This window comes from Leptinotarsa decemlineata, unplaced genomic scaffold (assembly GCF_025532065.1).
Source record: "Leptinotarsa decemlineata unplaced genomic scaffold, Ldec_3_MD MMD2_tig00000505_RagTag_RagTag, whole genome shotgun sequence".
Taxonomy (NCBI): domain Eukaryota; kingdom Metazoa; phylum Arthropoda; class Insecta; order Coleoptera; family Chrysomelidae; genus Leptinotarsa; species Leptinotarsa decemlineata.
The window spans coordinates 4153135-4178696 of NW_027412549.1; positions in this window are offsets into that span (position 1 = coordinate 4153135).

Here is a 25562-nt window from a genome sequence, read left to right on the forward strand (position 1 = left end):
AAACAACTACTCCCCTGGCTAATACCACGAACGGCGTTGGATTATATCTGACAGGCGTCAGAGCAGGAATCTTCATCAAGGCAATACAACTGAAAGAGTCGACCTTCAATTTTGAAATGGGCACACTTGCGGACCGGTTTGGGGCTCAATAGCCACAAGTCAGTGCAAGATAGTGGTCATTATCGACCCAATTCCATAATTGAAAATCTAAATTCTGTCAGAGTATTTCATTTCTCGTCCTAAGTTGGAGCGAACAGCAAAGTGTCACTTCATCTGGTGAACGAGGTACTAATCAACTGCATATCCGAATTTTGCCCGATTCCTCTGAATATGTAAGAAAAACTTTCTTATTGGTCAGTGGGTTTTTATGCTTGAGACAGGCAGTAAACAATTTAATTGAGTTCTGACTGATTGATTGAATGAGTTCAAAATCCAAAGTCATAATCACAAAGAAATATATTTTACCATTCTTTTCTACGGTCAGTCGTAGAAAAAGTATAGTACGCCAATTACGTCCACTTGCGAATTTTTCGCTCGTGGGTAATTTATTCTTATCCCACTCGCTACGTAATATACTATAAATGTATCTCATTTCCACTTACTTATATCTGAACTAGATGATCATTTCCGTTAAATTTTTCGTAATTTTTTTCCCAGTTTCCGCTTTCTTTCTATATATTTATCACGCATTCGTTCACTATTTAACATAATTCACTATTAAACACGACTATACATCACCGTACAAAATATAGCACTGAAGTAATAGAATCGTATCAGTTGAGGTACGAATCTGGGATCGTTTTTTCTATTCAAACGTTTGTACCGAGTCGTAGAGGATAAACTGTAATTTCGAAGGCACCTTTACAAAAACCTGGAATATTTCGATAACCAGCTTTGGCTCCATATGTACGGCAACCTTCAAAGGTCGAAGGATTGCCGTATGTATGGAGGACTAGTGTGAACCTGGCTATTGCTGTTCCCAATTTTTTCACTAATGCACTTTGAATACCTTTCCATCAGAGATTAATCAATTGGCTGCGAAGGGGAAAGTTATCATTCGGGATGGATGACAGAAGAACTATTTGTCGTTTTCCTCAAATATTTTCATAACTACGAGAAATCAACCAAGGAAAAACCTATGTATTTTACTGTTAGACTATCACAGCTCTTACTTGTTCATTAAAGGACTGAACTTTGCGAAAAAAATTGTATGATGCTGCTTTTTTTTCCACTACATTTTACACACCGGCTACAACCTTTGAACAGGTCAGTTTTGGGCCTTGGGGAAAATACCACAACAGCGCAATAGATCAGTGGATGGTAAAACATCGAGGAAAACAAATGGCGATATATAAAAGAATCATCGGTAAAAAATACCAAAAATTCTTGCACAGTCTCTTCCATTAGCATCACCTCAATCAAATATTCTTGCAGTGGTAAAAACTGTGAAATTGGTCAATTCAATCGTGACCACAATTTTATACCATTGTCCATTACAGATAGATCACTAATTACCCTTGATAACACGCAAATACTACCAGGTGACATTCGCCATACTAGGCTACTAGGTTATATGTTGCTACTGCGGACCTTCGGAACCAAGGAATACAACGCTTTGCGATGCTTGGTTGGCCGTTAGCAGCAAAATATTTAATCCTTTTTGAACATACCCTTGCTCAGTGGAGACGGGTGGGGTTCTTTATCGAACAAAAAAAAGAAAATAAATCAATAAAACTCGAATAGTTATACCAACTATATTATCCAAATTAAACAACCTATCAAGTTCGATAATCCTCAACAAAATCAAATAAATGTTAATTGCTTGTCGTTGACAATTGACAGGGTGACAATGTTGTGGAACCGGAGCTGGATAAATATCTCAAAATAAGAGTCCGTCGATGAAAAACGTTTGACAGTTGGGGAAATCGCAATTATGAATGATGGCTAGCCTGATTTCAGTAAGGAAAAGAGTGAGAGGAGTGACAGGAAAAGAAAGAAAAAGAGGGACTATGGTGTAAACAGGGGTCAAAGGTCGATCTTCATGTAAATATTGCATGAGATGCAAAAATGCAATCTTGTAAATTGTATGGTAATATTATGTTCTTGAGGCAATTATTCGTCATAAATGTACTAGTTACATGCGCTAAATTCCTTAACCTTTTAGTATATATACTGAAAGTGTACACTGTTAACGCTAGAGGTAAGTTGTTTAATTTTGACCCACTATAGGTTCTTTTGAAGTTGTTATTTTTATGCTTTTTTCTTTACAGGAAATGAGGATGTGACTGAACTAATGGTCTAGCACAACTTGATAACTGTACAACTATAAAGAAAGAAAACAAAACAATTTGTGTAGTAATTCATGCACAATCAGTGAAAGCGACCATGCTGAGCAATAAAATGATAGAAATAAAGCACAGTTCTGAAAAAAAAGCTTATCTGTTTCGTCGGTGTCTCCTTCAAGTCCTGATCCACTTCATGAGAGTATCCTAAGAGTTGGGGTGTTTAAATATCACTGGTGCATTGGGTCAATTGAAGCAGAAGCAAATACCTCAACCAGTGAAGCCTTATGACAGATTCCAAATCCCTATTATTAAGCAGGAAGGAATGAGTGAGCCAGGTTTAGCACTATACTCCACTACTCTACGTCTTGATATATAAAGCAGAACAAATCAAGAATAATAAAAGAAGGAAACAGGCCTGAAAACAATGAATACATTCAGTATTAATGACATTCTATTGTAGTGAATGTTCAAATGAAGAAGGTAACATACCCTAGATGTTGTGTGGCCTCGAAAGTGATTACGTAGAACTTACGTCGAAGAAGGTTGGAATGTTCAGTACTCCAGAAAATATATCCACAAATGAGTGAAGGTGGTTAAGATTACCCAACTTATCAATAATCTGGTGCTTTTGAACGAGATTTCCAGAATAAATCCGCAAAATGCGTAAATTGAATATCACCATCAAAATGGAGGACTTCAATTTTTTTTCCAGTTTTTTCCTTTCCTTCACATCTGTGCCAGTTCTAGTTACCTTTTTCCCAAATCAATGGTACCAAATGTGGACGACATTTCAATCATAGAGAAGAATTTCAATACAGACATAAATCAATCTGAATGGATGATGATGACAAGTATAGGTTATGTTTTGAAATTTTATTTATTTTGTAATAGCTGTTATATTTTTAATGATCTAAGTGACTGAAGAGACCAAGTTTACTGCCAGAGATAGTGAGAGTAGGAAAATTTGAGAAGAATTGAAATAAAAAAAAATATTTAATAATAATGATTATCTGTAAGGGCAAGACCACATATAATATAGATTTGTTGACAATCCGATTCTTCTATTTATTTTCTCCTTCTTCCCTTCCTTTTTAGTCTAAAATTCTTTATATCTAGAAAGAGAAAATAAAACCGTAACAATGTGACATAATTGTGATTTCGAATATTTCAGACTGACTGAATATACTTTCGATAGATTGTGTGTTTCTACTTCAGAAGCGGCCTGGTGAACTTATATTTTTGTTATTCGAGTTACCAGATGACAAAAGTGTTTACCTTTTTATCTTCTTGGATATAATCAATCACGTATTTTATTTCACTCTCAATGAAAATATTCATTTGAATGTTTTTATATCCCTCAATTAACTATGTGACTACCTGCTCCAAATACTGTCACAACCATCCCCGGCACGGGGTTAAAAGTCACACTTTTTCTTTTCCATGATAATTGTTATATTTTCCGATGGATGAAGTTGAAGAAAATAAATTTAATTTCAGAAGAGTATAAAAACACTATCTATTGATATAAAAATATCATTGATATGTGACTTACAACCTCGGTCCCCTCTATATACTACGACACAACAGAATAAATATTTATTGATAGACAAAATTACAGAAGCTACAAAAACACATGACATTGAAATGGACAAAACTTTTAAAACAACCTTACATTATCGAAATGGCACATATGTTAAATCTGATTAGTATATAGAGTTCTTCTTTAAATAAATATGTGTTTTATCCGGTTCTAGTAGGTATTTGTATGAACACTCTGTGAAATCGAATGAAAATATAAAATATGTCTATTGTTTTGAACTGAAATGATATCTGAATTTCTTCAATTCGATCTTCATTTTCATTTACATTCACCTTACATTTCTCGTTCATGAAAATCAGTCTTCCCAAAATATTTGGCCGTTATTGATTGATTTGCAACCAAAAATGTTCGGTACTAAAATAATATATATTTGAAAAATACTTCGAAACTTTCATGGCTACGTCTCAAAACATAAAACACCTCGATTACGAACAACAGATAATATTTCAAGCAGAGCTCTTCTGGCCGACCGCCAACCAAAAACTTACTATTACATAAGTGTGATAGTTCAAACAATGCAAACGACCACAGAATGCACCATTACCATTTTGAGAGTAATAAATTCAGGTCTCTTTTTGCCACGAGGACATTTGCAGACATTCTCATGATTACGGAAATAACATATTGGGGTGAGAAACAGTCCATTCGTGATTCAAGCCAGATTTTCAAGAAGCAAATATTGGGTTGATATCATCGTATCCAGATAGAAATTGTATCCCAGAATATGTTTTGTATATGATTATAAAGCTAGTTTTCATTCTAAAAGGGTATATTTTTAGGGGATATTGATTTTCAGGAAAGGAAGTTTTTGGTCTTCTACTTCTCCATCTTGATACAAAAAATATGAAAATCTTCCAAAGAAAAAGAAGAATCAATCAATTTCAAAAAATTAACTCTATACAAAGATGTGTAGATCATGCAAAGAAGTAACTTTTAGACACAAATTGGAAGAAAAAGCCTTTTCGAAACAGCTGTTTTCATACAAATATCGAATTACACGTAAGAAAATTACTTTCCAAACAAATAAGTACTTTTATATGAACGCTGGATTGTTCGAAAAACACTTTTCTCTATTCCGTTTGTATTCCAAACAATCGTAATGGGATCGAATCAGATATCATTCACAGGATTGCTACACATTATAGTAAATAAAAGAGGTGAAATTTCACTTACATGAAACAATGTCATCCTCAATGGTAGACAATTGATGTTTCGCCGTGAGACACTTGCCGTATCGGCTATTCAGTAGCAAATATGGATAAAATTATCGTCTTCGGTCATCCGAAGACGATTGTGGATACTAACAATCGAAACGTCGTGAAGTAACTTGGTTTGGAATCTTTTAATTTTTAATTTTCATTTCTTGTTGATGATATTTTAATTTTCATCTCGTGTTAATAGTTCAATTTTTTGATTGTTGCTTGTATTTTATTTAACTGCAATTTCAGTTTTTCAGCCTAATATACCCAATTGTTATTTTCAGATAATATTTTCAATTTTAAATTTTTTTTTTCGAAGATTTCCTCAGGGATTTCGAATCAATTTATATCATATCAGACAATGGAAGTCCGAACTGATGAAATGCACATTCTATAAAATTTCGAGAAACGTAAAGAATATTCATTGGATAAGTGAATAGCCTAATCTCTTTATTTTTCATGGATCGCCCATAAAAGAAGATTTTTGGCAATTTCTGTTGGTTTTAAAATTGTATTTTTATTTACCAAACGATCTTTTTGCTATTTCCAGGTTGAGTTGAAAAACAGCCATGGCTGATACACGGCCTATTCACCTGTATACTGAAAGCTGTTTTCCTTTTCCTCTTTTTGTTTGTTTCAGTTGTACTTTATGGTAAATAAAGACATATTATTATTATTTTTCTCAACCGTAGTTTGCGCTCGTCAGGCCATATCCCCCGAAGTCCCGATGCATTTGAGAGGGCGGGCCAGCATTATCAACCAATGACCACTCCTTACACCATGGGGTAAATTATCATTGGGTCCGAGAATCATGTGCCCTGAGCAAGCGCAGTTAGCCGATGTGTGAGAGCTCCTATTGTCGTGATGAAGAGTGATCTATCTTTGGTGGTTGGTTTTTCTGATTTCTTGGAAGACAACTGGCAAACAAATGATTGTTTACCACTCAGAATTAACTGTTTTGCGTTGTTCTTGTGGTACGGTTGCGACATGCCCAGTATTTCTGAAAAAAAAAGAAAAAATAGGTGACCATTTGCTTGGAAGTGCTTCGTGCGCGAACAACTTTTGTTGTATTTGGCTCATCTTGAAAACAGCTCATACGCGGAAACCCTCGATTCATCACCTCTCACCATGTGTGTAGGGAGCCTGAAGATGTTAAGTTGAAAATCAAAACATTGAATGAAAAGCTTACTGCTGGCGAAAACTCTGTGCAGTCCTCTGATGTGTTATCCAAGAGGTACTGGACAGCGAAAAACGTGTTTATTAGAGGGGTCCCTGAAGCAATAGGAGACTTGAATGCTAAGAAAGAGCACGATACATCTGTAGTGACAGAGGTACTGAATACTTTGAACTGTCCAGCTAACCCAATCACCATTTTTCGAGTAGGCAAACCCAACCTTAGAAACAAGTACCCCCGTATGATTAAGTTGGTAATGCCAAATGAACACGATGCTCGAACTAATTTGAGGGATAAGAAAAGTTCAATCGAGAAAGTTCAATCTACTTCGAATCTGTCCCTCATAAGTGACCAAACTCCCTCCCAAGTTCAGCTACTGAAGGACCTGCGCGGGGAACTTGACGCGAGGAAAGCAAATGGAGAACAAAATCTCACCATTAAATATACACATGGCATTCCCAAAATAACCTCCATCAACTTTCGGACACAAAATAACCTCTAACAACAACCAACAACTGCCGTATCTATGCTGGAAAATTCTTTACACTAACTTAGACTCATTATCTGCTGATCTTAACGAACTCATATGTGACATAGTTGATCTCGAACCTAACATAATACTTCTAACCGAAACATGGCTTAAACCAACCGACCCAGATTCATTGATTAACATAAGAGGCTACAGTATTTACAGAGCAGACAGATTGAATCGTGTCGGTGGTGGAGTATGTATATATTTATGCAATGAAATCATAACCAATATTGCCGTGATCCAAGGCGTGGAGGCCTTACATGTCAGCCTTACCAAGGAAACTGTCAGCATGAATATTGTATGTATCTATAGACCTTATGATGTATCTCATGAAGCCAATGTCCAATTGATCAATTACTTAAATCAACTATCAACCCTCGACAACCTCATCGTTGCTGGAGACTTTAACATCCTAATATCACTTGGCCCATCAATAGTATACCTGACACAAATAGCGCCACGAACCAACGAGCCACCTGTTCTTGACCTCATTTTTACCAACGATGAAAACATCATCACAGATCATGAAATCCTACCACCTATTGGATTATCGGACCATGCAGTAATCTACGCAACTGTTCAGCTCAACATTCACATGCCAAACAAGTACGAGACCGAAATTTTCAAAATAATCGATTTTGATCAGTTATCCCAGGAACTTTCTACCATCGATTGGACACAACGCATGTGATGACGTTGATATCCTCTAGGAAAAATTCTACTCCACCGTAAATGCCTCTACTGACAAGAACTTCCACAACGAAATATGCCAGAAAAATCCAATCAAACCATGGATCAATGTCGAAATAATGTCACTGATACATCACAAAAAAAGACTCTGGAAAAGATAAAAAACTGCACAAGTTCATAAGATCTAACCTGAACACCAAAGTAAGCATTCCGCTACTACGAAAACCTGACGGTTTCTTGTGTTCTACAGACATCAAATCAGCAGAGATTTTGGCTGATTCTTTCACAAGCTCCTTCACGGTCGAGCCTCGAGGTGACCAATTACCAAAAATTATAGCAGAACGACTACGTGATAATCTGACTAATGTGTCGTTTACTTCGGAAAAAATTAAAAATCATTTATTGAGCATTGAATCGAATTCATCTCCTGGGTTGGAAGAAATGAGCCCCTTTTTTCTAAAAAGTTTGCCGAAACTCTCTGCTCTCTGTTGTTAACAATTATGTCAGTCTCTTTCGCAAAATCTCGCATCCCACGGACTTGGAAGAAGGCATCTGTCACCGCTATTTTCAAAAATAAGCGATAAACTCAATCCAATTAACTACAGGCCCATTAGTCTTTTATCCGTACCTTCCAAAGTAATGGAATCCATCATCGTAGAAGATATGTCAGAATTTTTAACATAAAACGCAATCATACCACCATAACAACATGGTTTCCACAAAGGTAGATCAACCACCAGCAATCTACTACAATACATGGGCGATTGGACGACAGCTTACAATAGGAAAATACCGACAGATATCGTTTATCTTGACTTTGCCAAGGCTTTCGACAGGGTCCCAGTGAGGAGGCTAATGCACAAACTTGACACACTTCGAGGCCAACTAAACCTATGGATTGAAAATTACATGACAGATAGAACTTTCTCGGGCAAAGTGGATGACTCTTTTTCTTCGCACAGACAAGTCACAAGTGGGGTTCTCCAGGGATCTGTTCTTGGCCCGCTCCTCTACGTTGTTCATGCAAGTGATCTTGCTATTCACATAAAGTCCAACAAGTAGTTTTATGCCGATGATACTAAACTGTATGGAAATGCCTCAATCGAACATCATTCCCTTCAAGAAGACCTCAACTCGATTAGTCAGTGGTGCGAAGATTGGCTTCTACCTCTTAACGTCGACAAATGCGTCGTACTTCATCAAGGAAAGAACAATTCACTCCATACGTACACAAGCGGTCAATCGTTACGTATAGTGTCCTCACCGTGTTAGGAATCACACGTTAAAAGGTAAGACCTCGTTAGTCCTTAGCTCGCACAAGTTTCTCAACTTCTGAGAGTTGTCGTTCGTAAGGGGGCGGCAGCTGATTAACGGAAAAACAGATTTTAAACAGATTTTTTTAAACATGTAGACTTGGGAGTTTCTATTAATACCGACTTAACTTGGTTAACATATAATATCCACATGCAAACGCGCAAACACACTGATTTACCTCATCCGCAAAACGTTCCTCCATCTATCATATTCAAGTTCCATAAAACTCTACAAAACCTACGTTCGTCCAATCATGAAGTATGCATGTCCAGTGTGGTGTCCTGTTCTGGTGCGCGATAGGGACTTGTTGGAAAATGAACAGCATCGAGCCATACGTATGACTTTTGGTGAAGTGCGTCCAACCTATCCTGAAAGGATGGCACAACTGCTAGCTTTCGACCAACGTCGACTCCGTGGGGACCTCATCATATCTTTCTGTATAGCTAAGTATAACTATGCTAATCAGAAAGAACTTTTTGTTTCCAACAATGATTCGCGGTTACTTGGTCACACACTCAAATTAAAAAAGGAAAAATTCGCAACGAGGCAGAGACGCCTGAGACTCTCATGCACTTGCTATCAGCATGTCCAGCATATGCGGTCTCGGCCTATATCCATCGACATAACGCGGCCTTAAGAGTGCTATATTACCATCTACGGCACTCTTACGGTATTGACACTGGTGTTGCCCTACGCTCCGGGGGATATTGAATCCGTTGTGGGGAACAAGAAGTGCCGAATTTATTGGAACTATTCGTTCCCCACCCTCAGGCTCATACAAGCTAATAAGCCTAATGTAGTCCTTCTCGATCACCAGAGCACAACGATATTTGTCGTGGAGTTTTCAGCTCCTGCCGAGACGAATATCGTCAAAAAGGGAAGGAAAAATTGATAAAATATCGAGATTTTCTCTTCGAACTCCGGAGACTCTATCCAGATCACTCTGTCAAGATGGTTGTTCTGATTATTGGAGTCCTTGGTGGAATGATGTCCTCCCTACTCTCGAATCTTAAAATCATACCGGCTTGCCGCACTAAGGCAGAAATCTTAGCCGCACAGATGCAGAAGGCTGTCATTCTTGGCTCACTGCGTTTGCTCAGGGCTCAGGGCACATGACCCAATGATCACTCACCCCACGGTGTGGGGGGTGGTCATTGGTTAATAATGCTGGCGCGCTCTCCCGAATGTATCGGAGCTTCGAGGGATAGGGCCTGACCAGCGCACACTACGGTGAAAAAAAAAATAATAATAACGTCACAGACGTGTTTCAAAGCACCGCGATCATATTTTTTTAACATTTCCATCGACCAATCGACGCGAGCCTTTTTTGAGCAATTGACAAGTTGTGTGGGATCCATCGCGAACAATTTTTTTTGACAGTCAAATGTTCATGCAATATTGAATGTATGTTGGTCCCACTGATGCTTAAGGTTGTCTCAATCTCACGACAGGTCACATGACGATTAATTCACGCACAGCATCAATGATTTTCGGAACAATTGATTTTGGACGACCTTCAAGAAATTCTTCTTGGAGTGAACTACAACCACGAATGAATTCACCATACCATCGATAAATACTGGTCCTTGATTGAGCTTCATTGCCAAAAATTGAGTTAAGTTCATCCATGCACTGTTGCTGAGTTAACCCAGATCGAAAATTGTAAAAAAATAATCGTACGAGTTTTCACGACTTGATTCCATTTTTGGGCCGAGATGAATCTTTTTGAGTTACTGTAAACAACACAAATATCGCGCTAATGTCAAAACGTTCTGAGTACGTATAAGCTCAAAAATGTCCAACTTTACGATATATCTATCAGTTGCCAGATTGCAACACTAGGGTTGCCAAATCTCGAAACCTAAAAGGCAACCCTTGTATAACGCAGAAGCTTCTTAAGCTTGTTTCCGTGTTTATTAGCCTAGGTATGAAAACTTGCAGACCAGAGCTAATAAACCTGAAAATATCAGAACTTTGACCAGCCTTGAAAACCCATACACCATGATCAATATCTGTGATTTTTTTAATGTAGGTATTGTATTTTAATAATAGAATGAATATTTTTGGGCTTCCTACTATTATTATTATTATTGTTAGTATTATCAGAAAATCAATTTTGGATGTTCTTTGTTGATATATACTTATGTAAACTGCAGTACATTATCTGACTGGTAATTACATCCTCAGAGCTCAAATACCAATGTCTTCTCAATTTAATACTAAGAATTAAAGACGAGATAAGAAGGTTTTGGACTCTACTTCTCTATCTCTATAAAAAGAATGAGAAACTTTTATTTTTACTCAAGCATTTTTGTTAACTTTCCTACATCTTATACCAATTTTCGTCTGTATCAAAATAATGAATATAAACGAATCTCAACTTCCTCATTATCTCAATGATGAATTATCAATCTATTAAAAAGATTGAACAGAAATTGATCATAAAGATCTCACTGAATATTGTCATAACAATAGTTTCTTATTACATCTTCTTTTTTTTAATTTCAACTCCCAGTTTCGCGTCTAGTGATATATTTTGAAAATACATTATTTCGTAAACAATGATTCTCCAATATTCCCAAGGAAGCGCACTATATCAAATATACAATTTAAAAGTACGGTGCTTTATATTCTCCTTCTCGCTGAGAGGCACTCATTGATCTCTCGAATAACTTCAGTTTATGGCATCCAGATTGCCAACAAATCAAAAAGGACACAAATGAAATAAACTCCAGTTTTAATGATGTTTGTTGAAATGAATAAATGGTAAATTGGACGAATCATTTGGAGGATTTATTGGGTTTCATCGAAAATAGAACTGATCAATAGGTATTTTATAAGAGAAATGTTTTCACAGTGATGTAGCATCATTACCGAGGACTTTTTACTGGAATGCCTGATAGGATGGATTGTGATGGATATTATTCAGGATCCTGAGAATTAAATAGTTGAAGGTCGTTTTGGAATTTTTTAAACAACCAATCTCTCCAATTGAACTGAATTTTTACATTTCGTTTTCACAGTATTTAATATTGTTCTGTAAAATTTTTATTTGGTACATCAATTTGACGACAATGCATTGTAGAGAACATAGCAACTTGATTCTAACTGATGTATCCATTATGGATCATTACCAGTGTGTTGAAATTTCGAATATTCATTGAAATTATCAAGAAAATAGCTTATAGCAATAGGTATTTCTCATAGTCCGACTTTAAAATAATATTTTTTTTTGGACAATACACAGGCACTACAGGATAATCCTTAAGGCGCTCTTAGAGCAGTGCCTTTGCGAAAGTAGCGATTTATATTGGATTTGAATTGCTGGTGGATAGATTCGTTTGGAGAAACGTTCTCAGGAAGTTTATTCCACATAAACGCAGTTCTCCAGGTGAAAGAGTACTCAAAGAGTGAAGTTAGTGGTGTACTGAGTTGAACCTCAAAACGATGAGCAGCCACAGGTATGTTTAGGGGCAGAGCTCCATACATGAGAACAGTACATCAAATAGGGTCTGATCTGAGCTTTATAAAGCATCAAACGTTATTGAGGTGTGTACAGTGTTCTGGTATCAGTATCACAAAATTTTGAATAAGCAGCCTTTGCAATTCCGGCGACATGATTTTGCCAAGACATATTGGTGTCCATTTTAACCACAACAAATTAATCGAAGCAGAAAGCGGAATTGTCTGACCTGACATTATTAAATCCGGTTCAGAGACATTCACCTTTCGGGAGAAAATCGATGCCTGGGTTATTATGGCATTGAATTGAAACTGATTACTTTCATTCCAATTCGAAATCACATCTAAATACGCAACCTCCTGCTGCCGCTAGAGATGTGCCTCCGTAGCCGATGTCCTGGAATCCAAATGGAATGTCGAGACAAGTGTGCTGTCGTCAGCAAAGCAATAATTCTTGTTTTTCTCCAATGAGTCGTTGATATATAAAAAAGAGGGTTGATCCCTGGGGAACACCAGCGTTGATTGTGAAGGTATTCAAGAGATATACATTGACGGCCACTTTCAGGAACCGTTCTTTCAGGAAGCTGAAGAGCCATACGACAAGCCGTAGCATCGAATTTTGGCCAGCAAACCCTAATGCCACATACGGTCGAATGCCTTAGAAATATCAAGCAAAACAGTTTTTGATTCTCCATGTTTCTCGATTGCGTTATTCCAAATATGGGTGATATACGATAGAAGGTCGCTTATTGACCTTTTTTTACGAAGGCCATAATAATGAAGGCTCAATATATTGAAGCCTTCCAAATATTTGAAGATATGACGGTTCACGGCTTTTTTCATGATTTTGATATCACTGATAGAAGAGCGACTGGTCTATAATTGCTTGAAAGATTTTTTTGCCTTTTTAGAAATAGGCTGAAGGGGAGCAATCTTCCAACAAGAAAAAAATATCCTTCTTTAGTAAGACAGATTGAAAAGTCTGCAAAATACTGGTGCGAGTTCATTCTCGCACTTTTTTAAGTACAATGAGGGACACTCCATCAGGACCAGACGCCTTGTTGATTTTAGGCTGTTTCATAATTCGCCTGAGTAGACGCTGTCGAAAAGTAATTTATGGCATTGTGGATTTTAGTGTGGGAGTAGATGGTGGTGCTTTGTCCAGAAAATTGACTGTGGAGTGGGAGGCAAATTGTTCAGCTACTAGATTTGCTTTTTCTATGGTTGTTGTTGCAATTGGAGGATTCGCTTGTATTAGTGGTGAAATTGTGGATTTTGTGAAGTTCTGATTATTAGCTTTAGGTACCGACCAGAAGGATTCTCTGATTGTGGGGTTCTTTGCTTCATTTTTCTTAAATTTGCAGCTGTCGATGACTCAAAGTTTATGGTTCTTCCATATGAATCAAAATACATTAATTGATTGATATGATTCATCGAAAGATGCGACATGAAAGTGGCTCTTATTACCGCTTTCACATTCCAACAAGTATTGGGCAACCTGAAAGACAAAGTGACGGAAAAGGATAACTCTGGGACTCACAAAATAGGCTGTGAGAATTGCAAAATAAGTATGTTGGCTGAACTGAACGAACAGAAATAACGCGAGCCAAGGATTGTGTTTTGCATATTCGATTTCATAGCCCAGAGAAATGTTGTATCGCTCAACATGCATTAGACAACGACCAGACAATAAGAGAAAAATGTGAAATGAGATCAATGAACAGTGGTACGTAAACATCCCATTCCAAATAGCCCATTGTTTACAATTTCACTCAATAATGAAAACTATAAGCCAGGTAATTGTTAATGACAGGTGGTCAGTAACATAAAGAACAGGACTTACATCTTTATGAAAATGAATTCGAACGGGATTCCGAAAGGGATATAGTTGCATGACGGATGATATTATTGGATCACTTGACGGAAATAAATGTACAACGTTGGTAGTGCATTCTTTAGGCATGATTCTTCACTGAGCATCTTGGAAATAAGTGGAGTCTGTTCGAAATACCTTTAGCTATGTTAGTCATATCTTACCAAGCGCACACAAAGAATTGAATTCGGAAAGCAATTATCCACAGCTAGAAATGCCATGCTAGGAGTACCTCAGGGCTCAGCTCTAAGACCGCTTCTTTCACACTCAATACTAGTCAATTCCATAACTGTGTTCAATATTGTGGAATTCACAAGTATGATGACGTTACTGATCTTGAAACCGTTGCTACAAGTTTTTCAATGACTTAGAAACTATATCAAACGAAGCCGAACAGCATTCGCTTGTGCTCATTCCAAAAAAATCAGTAGCGCTAGTAATTGGGAGCAATACTTACGCATCGTTAGTTGAAAATCACTTGAACTTGCGCCTATGGTGCTCTAAGATTTGTATATCCTCACAAAATGTACCTCAGTTCACCCATAGAGAACATGTCAGTCCCTGATTTTACCAAAATTCAATTATTGTTATCTGGTCTATGGACCTTGTCTGGACTACAATACTTGGCCAAGAGTACAACGTGTTCGTTATATATCAGCGCGGTGCAGCCAAGTGTAAAGATGGGCAACATTTGTTTGCAGAAAATAGAAACCAACACATATACACGGAGCCAACAACAGGAGCCAACCGCACATTTGTTGTTCCAGCCAGAAGAACTAGAATCCCCAGGCTACATCTAACATGACCACGTAGGTAGCTATAGCTACCTGCGTGACATACAGGCCCAGGTTATAAATACAGATGAAGATGTTATCGAATGTGTCCACGAATGTTTTCATTTTTGATTTGTATCACACACTCGATAACATCTCTATCTGTATTTATATCCTGGACCCGGATGTCACGCAGGTGGCTATAGCAACCCACGGTGTCATGTTAGATGTAGCCTGGGAATATATATGTATGTAATAAGGAAGTATGCGCCCTATTCAAATCATAAACTAACTTTCAGGATAGACGTACTATGGTATGTGCGTCTATCCTGAAAGTTAGTTTATGATTCTGACATGACAAAAATCTAATCACATTCCCACAATACAAGACCTCAGTTTTTCAGAGAAGCTTTTTGTATTAGATTTTCCATCTGTATAACTTTATTCTCAATTCGCTAAAACTACATAATTTGATGCATTTTTTTTCCTATTTTTTTCCTTCACCAGCCTGTTTTTGACAAGTATTCATTTCTCAACATATTCCATATTACTTTTTTCCCTTTTTGTTGTTGATGAAAATTGAAGTTAGTCAACAAATGCAAAAACTGTTTAATGTTGATGATTTGGTTTTAGGATTACTAAGGTAAGTTTTTCAAGTTATTATTTTATTTATAATATTTGAAATAGCAAAGGTTGAGTAGTAGATCGCCCTCAGGTGAACTCCCCCTTGAGATATCTGACAAGCATAAGGTGAATACCATGTAACATTTTATTTTACATTGGAAATAAAGACATTATTATCATCAATTAGAAAATCATTTCAAAACATCATAGCACTGGGAAATCATTCAAAAACCTCATTAGAAGACCCTCATTACCTGAGGTGATGATGTATGTAAATAGGCCTAACTCAGATGTTGAAATTCAGTTTTCATCAAGTTTGAACGATACTGATTTGGTTAGCAAGAAGCACGTCTGAGTACGGTGTTTTTCCATCTGTGGAGAGAGTGGTTCTTTAAATGTATGACAAGTCAAAGTTTCCACTTCTAACTATATTTTTTTTTATATGTTACAAAAATAATATTCGTATAAACACAACAAAATGTGGTAACATTTCAAAGTCAGTGTCAATTTCATTTGTGATCCTTTTTTATCACCACGCACCTATAGGTCAGTTATTTTCACCAAGACTACTAACAATATTCGGTCTCAAATAAGTTGCGTATCTCAAGATCTTCCAACCCCAAAAACCCCATCCAGATCATAACTCTGAAACGATGTTTGTTAAAATAGAAATAACTTGTCGAACTTGCTCGTATATGGGATTACACTGACTTGCTGAGAGTTGAGTGAAATTTCTGTCGGACAAACAGAAAGGGACAAATTGAAGTTTCAAAACACTTGTGGCATGAAACATCATGTCACGAATGTTCAGAGTAATACCAGTGCTTATCCCTTGAGTTTATATACAACAATGAAGGACCAAATTGGTTACTGAAATTCAAATATTGGAAAACGCTGAAACATCTATGTAGCGGTAAAGCTTATTGAATAACCACCATTTTGATAATTTGTTAATTTGTTTTCGTTCACATTGTATATGTTTATAGGTAGTTAAGAGATTAATTTTGACATGATGAGTTGAGTTGTCTAAAATAAATTCATTCATTCAAGAGTTTACTTGAGATATTTCCTCTACTACAACATGGTAGCAGAGCGTGGTTGGTTAGCCTGAGGTTCCGGAGTATATTTCCAAATAATAAGAAACTGCTGAAATGTTCTTGCTGAAAATTTTTGACATTGACAAGTGTCCTGAAGCAATTGTTTCATTCACCTGAATCCAAGCTCTACCAAAAGCTCTACTGAAATACAAATAGGATTACTTGAGGGCAAGTCAAACTGGTCATCATGGAAATACAGGCGCAGCTTACTATTACGAAGTATTCAGGCGGTTCTGAGGTAGTTGAAGGAAAATTAACTCTACCCGAACCTTCACCAGAAATCGCAACCCAAACTCAGAGAACAAAGTATGAGAAGGAATTGAAAGACTTCAATCAAGCAGACAATAATGCTTCACCGGTTCTTACAGTAAATATGACTCAAAAAACTCTTGCAAAAGTGATGAGGTACACTACTGCTGGTGAAGTGTGGTAAGAATTACACAGGCTGTATAATGGTTATGTTGAGAACAAAACATATGACATATGCATGCAATTCTTCAGCTACACACGACACGCAGAAGATGGCATTCCATCTCATATTTCTGAACTCAAAGATCTTTGGAGTATTCTGCAAAATGAAATCACCAAGGATGAAGTAGTAAATGGAAACACCTGTGAATTCGATCTACCAGAATGTTGCTGATTTGCAAGATTTTGGAGACTCTTCCTCCAGAGTATTTTTCATTCAAGTCAAGTTGGATGTTATTGTCGAAGAACGATGAAACAATTGACCAATTTTGTGCATACGAAAAAGCTTTATCATTCCAATCCTTGGTCATCACAGGAAATCACAATATGAATCTGTTTTGTAAATATTGTAAACGAAAAGGGCATAAAATAAAACACTGTTTCAAATGGAAAGCAGATGGAAAACCTCCAAAACCAGGAAATGAAAAACATGAAACTAGTGATACCAATGTGACTTTCGTAGCAGAAACAAACTTCGTGCTGTATTCTACGTGTGATAAAGATATTTGGTATGTTGATAATGGTGCTATGAATCATATCACCAATCAAAATAATATGTTTCACGAATACACACCTTTTGATGGAAATCACAGGGTCACAATAGCTAATGGAGACTCTCTCCCAGCTCTAGGTCAAGGTACTCTGAGAGTGAAAGCTTGTGTAAACGGAAGAATACAGATTTTCACCATGACAAACGTATGGTATGTTCCAGAAATAAACAAACATCTTTTCTCTGTTTTATCCGTGCAAGATAAAAACACGGATAGCCTGTTTATTTCAAGTTCTGAAAAATGTCAAAAATGTCAAATGAAAAAAAAAAGAAACTATTTTAGTTGTAACAAGAAACATATATTATGGAGGACTGTACAAACCGAATTTGAAATTCGTTAAACCTGAAGTTGCTGTTAATGTGAATACAGTTGGCAATGAAAACGTTGTACCATGAGAGACTTGGACACCAAAATAAGAAACATGTGAAATCGCTACTCAAACGTGAACTTGGTATACATGTCAATTTGGATAGTGAATTTTGTAAAGGATGCATTTACGGAAAAGCTCATATAATGAAGTTTGGTACCAGAGACAGAGCTGATGTTCCTACACAACGAATACATGCTGATGTATGTGGACCTTTTTGTCCATCCGAGTCAGGTTACCGGTATTATGTCCAGTTCAAAGATGATTTCACTAGGTTCCGTTATGTCTTCTTCATTAAAGAAAAATCTGAAGTTGTAGAAAAGCTGAAGATTTTACTCGCAGAGATTGAAGCTATGGACTACAACGTTCAGGAATTCTTGTCAGATGGAGGTGGAAAATTCTCGAATAGAGAAATAACCAAAGTTCTCAATAACTATGGAATACGACAAAGAATCATCATGCCCGACACTCCTCAGCAGAATGGTTGCGCAGAGCGCGATAATCGAACAGTAGTTGAAACTGCCCGAGCTTTGATGCATGCTAGAGAAGGACGAATAAGTCGAAGCTTGTGGGCTGAAATGATCAATACAGCTGTTTATATTTCGAACAGATCCGATACATCTGGTATTAAAGACAAATCTCCCTTCGAAATATGGTTCATAAAGATGCCCAATTTGAGGCATCTCAGAGTAATAGGCAGTTATTGCTATGGTCATATACCAAAAAGATGTCGAAAGAAAATAGATAGAAAGGCTATAAAAGGAGTACTCATTGGATATGAGAATGATGATGGATATCGTATCTGTTGTGGAGAAACTAAAAGGCTAATACGATCTCGTGATGTAATTTTTCACGAAGATAAACCAATTAATTCTGTTAGGGCAAGAGTACCTTTTACTGATAAAAATGAGACATCAGAAGCAGTCATACCAGTAGACATAGGTGCTGAAAATACACTGGATATCTCCGGCTCTCAAACTGAAGAGATAGAAAATCCATTTCTAAAAGATGAGGACATTGTAATAAATAGGCAGCTGAAAGATAGACATGAAATCAGAAAGGCACTCCGTTTCGATGATTTTGCCATGATTGTTGCTAGTGAAATAACCGAATCTCAAGAGCCACTCACTTACAAAGAGTCCATCTCTTGTCCTCAGAAAGTTCATTGAATTCGAGCAATGGAAAATGAAATTTTGCCCTAAATGAAAATCGAACTTGGATTACAGAAGAACTGCCACCTAGTAGGGAAGCATTTCCATGTAAATGGGTTTACAAAAGGAAGCTGAATGTAGACGGTTCTGTATATAATTTCAAAGCCAGATTGGTTATCAAAGGTTATTCACGAAGGAAGGGATGAAACCTTCAGCCCTGTAGCAAAAGGTAGTACAATAAGAGCTGTTCTGAGTATTGCTGCTAGTAGAAAAATGACTCTCACCCAGTTTGATATCACTTCTGCATTTCTCTATGGCGAGCTTGACGAAGAAGTTTATATGAAGCAACCTGTAGGATATGAGGAAGTACTAATCGAGTATGTCGACTTCAGAAAAGTTTATATGGACTCAAGCAAGTACCGAGATGTTGGAATAAGCGATTCCATGATGTTGTGAAGAAACTTGATTTTCAGCAAAGTAATGCAGATCCATGTTTATACATGAAGGTCATATACGTTAATGATGGGTTGATGGCAACAACTAATGATACATTGGAGAATAATTTTTTGTAAAGCTTGCAGAATGATTTCAAAATGACCGTGAAACCTGCTTCCTATTTCCTAGGATTAGAAATCAAAACTAGAAACGATGGTTTCATTCAATTGATTCAAGCAGCTTATACAAGAAAATTATTAGAACGCTTTGGCATGCAAGATTATAAACCCGTTTTAACACCGATTGTTAAAGATTGTATTCAATCAGAGAAAGAATCCGAAATTAATTTGAATACAACTTTTCCATATAGAGAGACGGTTGGGGCTCTTATGTATCTAATTACAGGTACAAGACCAGACATTGCTTATGCAATCAGTGTTGTTTCCAGGTCGCTAGAAGATCCCAGCAATCATAATTGTATCCAAGTATAACGACTACTCCGATACCTCAAAGGAACAACAGATTACGGTATAACGTACAAAACAACCAGTATGGATGACCTGAGACGTTTTAGTGATGCTGATCATGGCGGTGATGAAACAACAGGACGTTCAACAACAGGTGTTATTTGTATGTATGCTGGCGGTGCGATATCTTGGCTCAGTCAACGACAAACCTCAGTAGCTATTTCCTTAACGGAAGCTGAGATAGTAGCTGCAAGTGAAGCTTCCCGTGAACTGGTTTGGTTGAAACAGCTATATGAAGAATTTTTGGATATGGAATGTAATCCAGTATTGATGGTCGATAACGAAGCTGTAATACGCTTGGCCCAAAATCCGGAATATCACAGACGTACCAAACATATTCATATAAGACATTTATTTGTAAGGTAACTGGTCTCAAATGATGCTATTTCAATTAAAAAATAGCGTCAGAACACCAAGTAGCAGATGCACTTATCAATCTGCTGTTCAAGCCAAGACTGAATATTTTACGAATTATTCGATGAGAGAGGGTGTTGAAAAACCACCATTTTCATAATTTGTTTCCGTTCACATTGTATATGTATGTTTATAGGTAGTTAAGAGATTAATTTTGACATAATAAAAGTGTGAGTTGAGTTGTCTAAAATAAATTCATTCATTCAAGAGTTTACTTGAGATATTTTCTTTACTTCAACAAAGCTTTGTATAGATTCTGTAATTTTTTCTATGGAGGATTATCTTTGAGATTATCTATGTGCCATAATATCTCACCGTATACCAGGTGCTATCTACATATTAAGAAACGACATTTTTCGAGCAGCAGAAGGAATCTCCTTATAATTTTTCGTGCATGGGTACTTTGAATTCCAGGTCCAAATCACCAAGTCATCAGTAATGATACACGTACATCATCTCACGAAAATTATACTCCCCCCCCCTGTGTAATCAAAAATTTCGAAGAACAATTTTCATTTCTAGGGGGACTGATTCTGATATGGAAATCATACATGAAAGTTCACCTACCTGCGGTCAGCAATGGCATAGGGGGTTGAGTGATACATCACTTAAAAGGTCATTTGTTCCTCTATTATTTCTGTTTTTTTCAAATTGGTTCATTCGTCATTGAGAAATTAAATGTTGAACGTTTTATTTAAAAAAAAACAAAAAATTCTCTGTCACTTATTTTATTGAGGAAATCAACAAAAGTAATATCAATGGCAACACAATCAACGGATAAAGTGTTCAAAACAACCTCCATCTACTTTTGAAAGCGATCCTCACATTATTGAAGATGTACGGAGTTAGAAATCGGCATTTCCCAACAGGTCTTCTAGATTTGTAATATTTATTCAATTAGTAGTAAACGTTTTGAAATGGATAACACTAATGTTTTCATCACTGGTAGTTTTCGTTGAATCTGGTCGTGGCAGAACAAAAAGTAGATAGTTGGTCACTGTCACTTCTTCACGAATTATCATTCAGTTATCCTTGTTCACTGTGTTCCAACATGGTTTATTCTACTGAAGAAAGAATAGAAATTCCTGCAACCTATTATCGCAATAATGAATGTGCTACAGCTTCTGCAAAAATTTATAATACGAATCATCCAGACCACAACGTGAGCCATCAATACATTAAACAGTTAATGGATAAGTTTCTAACTTTAGGTTCTGTTCACAACAGAGAACATGAAGTACCCCGTCCTGTCAGAATTGTCAGAGTTGAAGTTGCAGTTTTAGGACATGTACAAATGGATAATCGATAATCTATCAGACAAGTAGCTTGAGCGTCTGGTGTTTTTCGTGTTTTTCGTATTCTGAAAGTCTAAAAATTCCATCCTTTCAGGATGAGGCTAGTTCAGGAATGTAATGAAGATGATCCTGATCGTCGATTTCAGTTTTGTGAGGTGTTCAGCGATAAATTGACCAATAACCCAAACCTATTATGCAATACATGTTTTTCAGACGAAAGTTCTTTCATGTTGGATGGTGAAGTGAATAGACAAAATTGTCATTACTGCAGCGATGTGAACCCTCATTTGGTGTTGAAAACACATTCTCAAACTCCACCAAAATGGAATGTCTGGGCCGGCATTCTTGGTAAGCATATTGTTGGTCCATTCTTCATTGAAGGTAATCTCAACGAAGACACATACTTGAATCTATCACAAGACTATGATTACACAAGTTTCAGAAAATGATGATAATTTAGTAGAAAACGAAATAAAATTCCAGCAGGATGGTGCACCCCCATATTTTGATGTTCGTGTGGAACAGTTTTTGGACGAACGTTTTCCAATGCATTGGATCCAGTAGCAGTAGTAGCAGTAGCAGAAGGGGTCAAGTTTACTGGCCGGCTGATCTTACACCGATGGACTTCTTTCTGTGGGGACACCTGAAGCCAAAAGTATACTCCACTGAGTCTACAAATCTAGAAGACCTGCGACAAAGAATTGTTCGTGAATGGCGATTGCTGGTTCCGGACATCTTGAATAATGTACGGAACGCTTTCGAAAGTTGACTGTATTATTGTATGTAACTAGGGGGAGGTAATTTTGAACAATTTATTCGTTGATTTTGTTTCCACTGATATCATTTGTTGTTGATTTCCTCATTAAAATTAACGACAGAGAATATTCTGTTTTTTCTTAAAAAAACGTTCAATATATAATTTCACAATAACGAATGAACCAATTTCGAAAAAAATTAGAGGGATAATAGAGAGACAAAGAGGCAGAAGACCTTTCGAATGATGTATCACTCCATCCCCCATGCCATAAAAAAAAAATAAGGGGGTAGTTGCTGACCACATGGGGGTGAAGTTTCGGGTATGAATTTTATATCTGAATTAGAGTGCCACCAAGATTTACCCAAAGCCTCGGTAGATAATAACATTATCCTGAGGTGGGTTAAAGGGCACGACAGGAGTAAAGGTAATCGAATTGCCGACTCTTCAGCCAAGGAAGCGGCTGGACTAAGAATTTTAGAACCCAGTGGCACCCACAGCCTGATGACTTCGACAATTGCGGAACTAGTCAAATGTTACGCCCATGCTCAATGGGCGTAATGCTCAATCTACGCCTCACAGTAGGATTTCTGACTGGCCACTGTCAACTAAGGAAACACCTCCATAATATGGGGCTAGTGGACACACATCTATGCAGGATGTGTGGACAGGAAGATGAGACTGTCAGGCATGTCCTGTGCGAGTGCCCTGAGTTATCGTCAATGAGAAAGTGTGTGTTCGGCGAGTCTTGGCCTACACCTGCCGATTCAAAGGAGATGTCTCCCAGCGACCTGTCCACCTTCCTGAAAAGGCAGGATGAACGATGACCTAGGAGGACATCTCCTCGGGAGGATATACAATGGGTCACACGTGTTCTTTGAAATTTTCGATTATACGTCCGTTTATAATTTACAAGGGGGGTCAAGTTTTCGTTGAAACGCCCTGTATAATGACTTGTTGCTGCAATACCTAACTTTGCATCTCATGGTCAGAAATTCTTTTACTGATTGACTTCCTGATTGAATCCTCCAGATTCAACCCCAATACTCCCTGTGTACTTACTATTTAATGAAAGTCAGACATTAGATTGGATTATATGATCGTTACTAGTTGCAGACTCCCAATTACAGGATAATGATTGGGATTTTACAATGAAAAACACTTGATGTTCACTTAATACCAAATCCTAATCTACTCAAACTTGAGCAAGGATGCGAAAACCCTGGAGTGAAATTTCATCATAGTTACGGATTCACTAAGAGCACTATAGCTTATTATAGCTTCAGCTTATAGCTTATCCCGCATCAGGTCGGGACGGTATGTACGGGATTTTTAAGGAAAATGTAGACTGATTTCCCTAATGATCTGCACACTACGCCGTCACGGTCGGGATAGGAACGCCCGCACCCTCCGTCTTGCTCGAAAAGTCTTAAAAGAAGATTTCAAGGACATGCTGACGTACGATCCTTTTGCCATTTAATTCAAATAATTATCCAAAACGCCTTCGAGATATCTCGAAGTTTCGTCAATTGAAAGATCGACCTGACATTGAACAATAAAAATCATTCACTTCGGTTTGGTACAAAGCCATTTGATATACTGTATAAAAGGATGGAGTGGGATATTCATATCACACATACGCCCAAAGGAAATTTTTGGAAACTGGTGTTGAATAAATCGCCTCGTTATTCCAGTGATATGACCGGTGTTCTACAAAAGTCACTAGTATTGAATGAATGTAAAGAAAAGGAAACATTGTGTATGCCAAGCCATAACTACACCACTCGAAATGAAAACTGGTGCATAGCACCATTTGTATACAAGTCAACAGAGCAAAGATATTAACATTTTTACGCCCTGTTGTATTTGATTCTTTCCCAGACAACATAAGAACTCTTGTTTCGTATACTCGACTGAGACATTCATTAAATTGATACATACGTAGCATACCTCGCACATCAGTGAAATATTTGATCAATTTTAATTATGATTCCGCTGTGACCTTTACATATATATATATATATATATATATATATATATATATATATATATATATATATATATATATATATATATACGTACATATATATATATATATATATATATATATATATATATATATATATATATATATATATATATATATATATATATATATATATATATATGTAGTTTTGTTTATGTTACTCTGTATATTGTATATATTCCAGATTGAGCCTTTGATTCACGAATATATTTTATATTCTTCATTCCTTACACCACACAAAAGTAGCATATGTTCCTTTCGTGAAATGTACGATATTCATTCGCAATGTATTTTTTGTCTTTGTCTTATATGTGCGCAAATGATTACTTGCGTTATTGGTGTGATAGACCATGGATGTACCTAAAAAATCAGGTTGGTGCAAAACAACTCTGAACTCTACAATGAGTATCATCTGGAGATTGGTTTCTGATTTCTGTAGTTTTTCTTTGAAGTTTTGATTTCGAAATTCGATCATCCTCTATAAGATCAGGAAATACATTAAGAAACTCACCAATTTCCAATCTCGTATGAATCTAAAGTCTGGTTTTGCTTCAACCTTTTGCATTTATCCTGCTACTAACATTAGATTTTCAATAATTTCTTCTTCACATGCTATACAGTTTCAGTTCATCCACCACTCCAAGAACACAGCAAACAGGTGACTGTGTCTTTCCACGTGATCAGCTGTCCCCTCCCGGTAGTGCCCCAACCACCGCGCGGAACCCACTAAAACAGTGTGGAGAACAGGTATCGCCCATACGATAGGAGTTTTTTCTACATCGTGATGGAAAAGAAAGTCACCCTCACCTGTCTGATGCAAAATGCTTCATCTGTAATAAACCAGGATCAGAAGGGCATTACGCAATGATATAAAAATAGGTATAGGATTTCAGAGCTAGTGCAGTTGCAGTTGAAACGTTTGGAGATTGTAACCAATGAATACCACGGTAA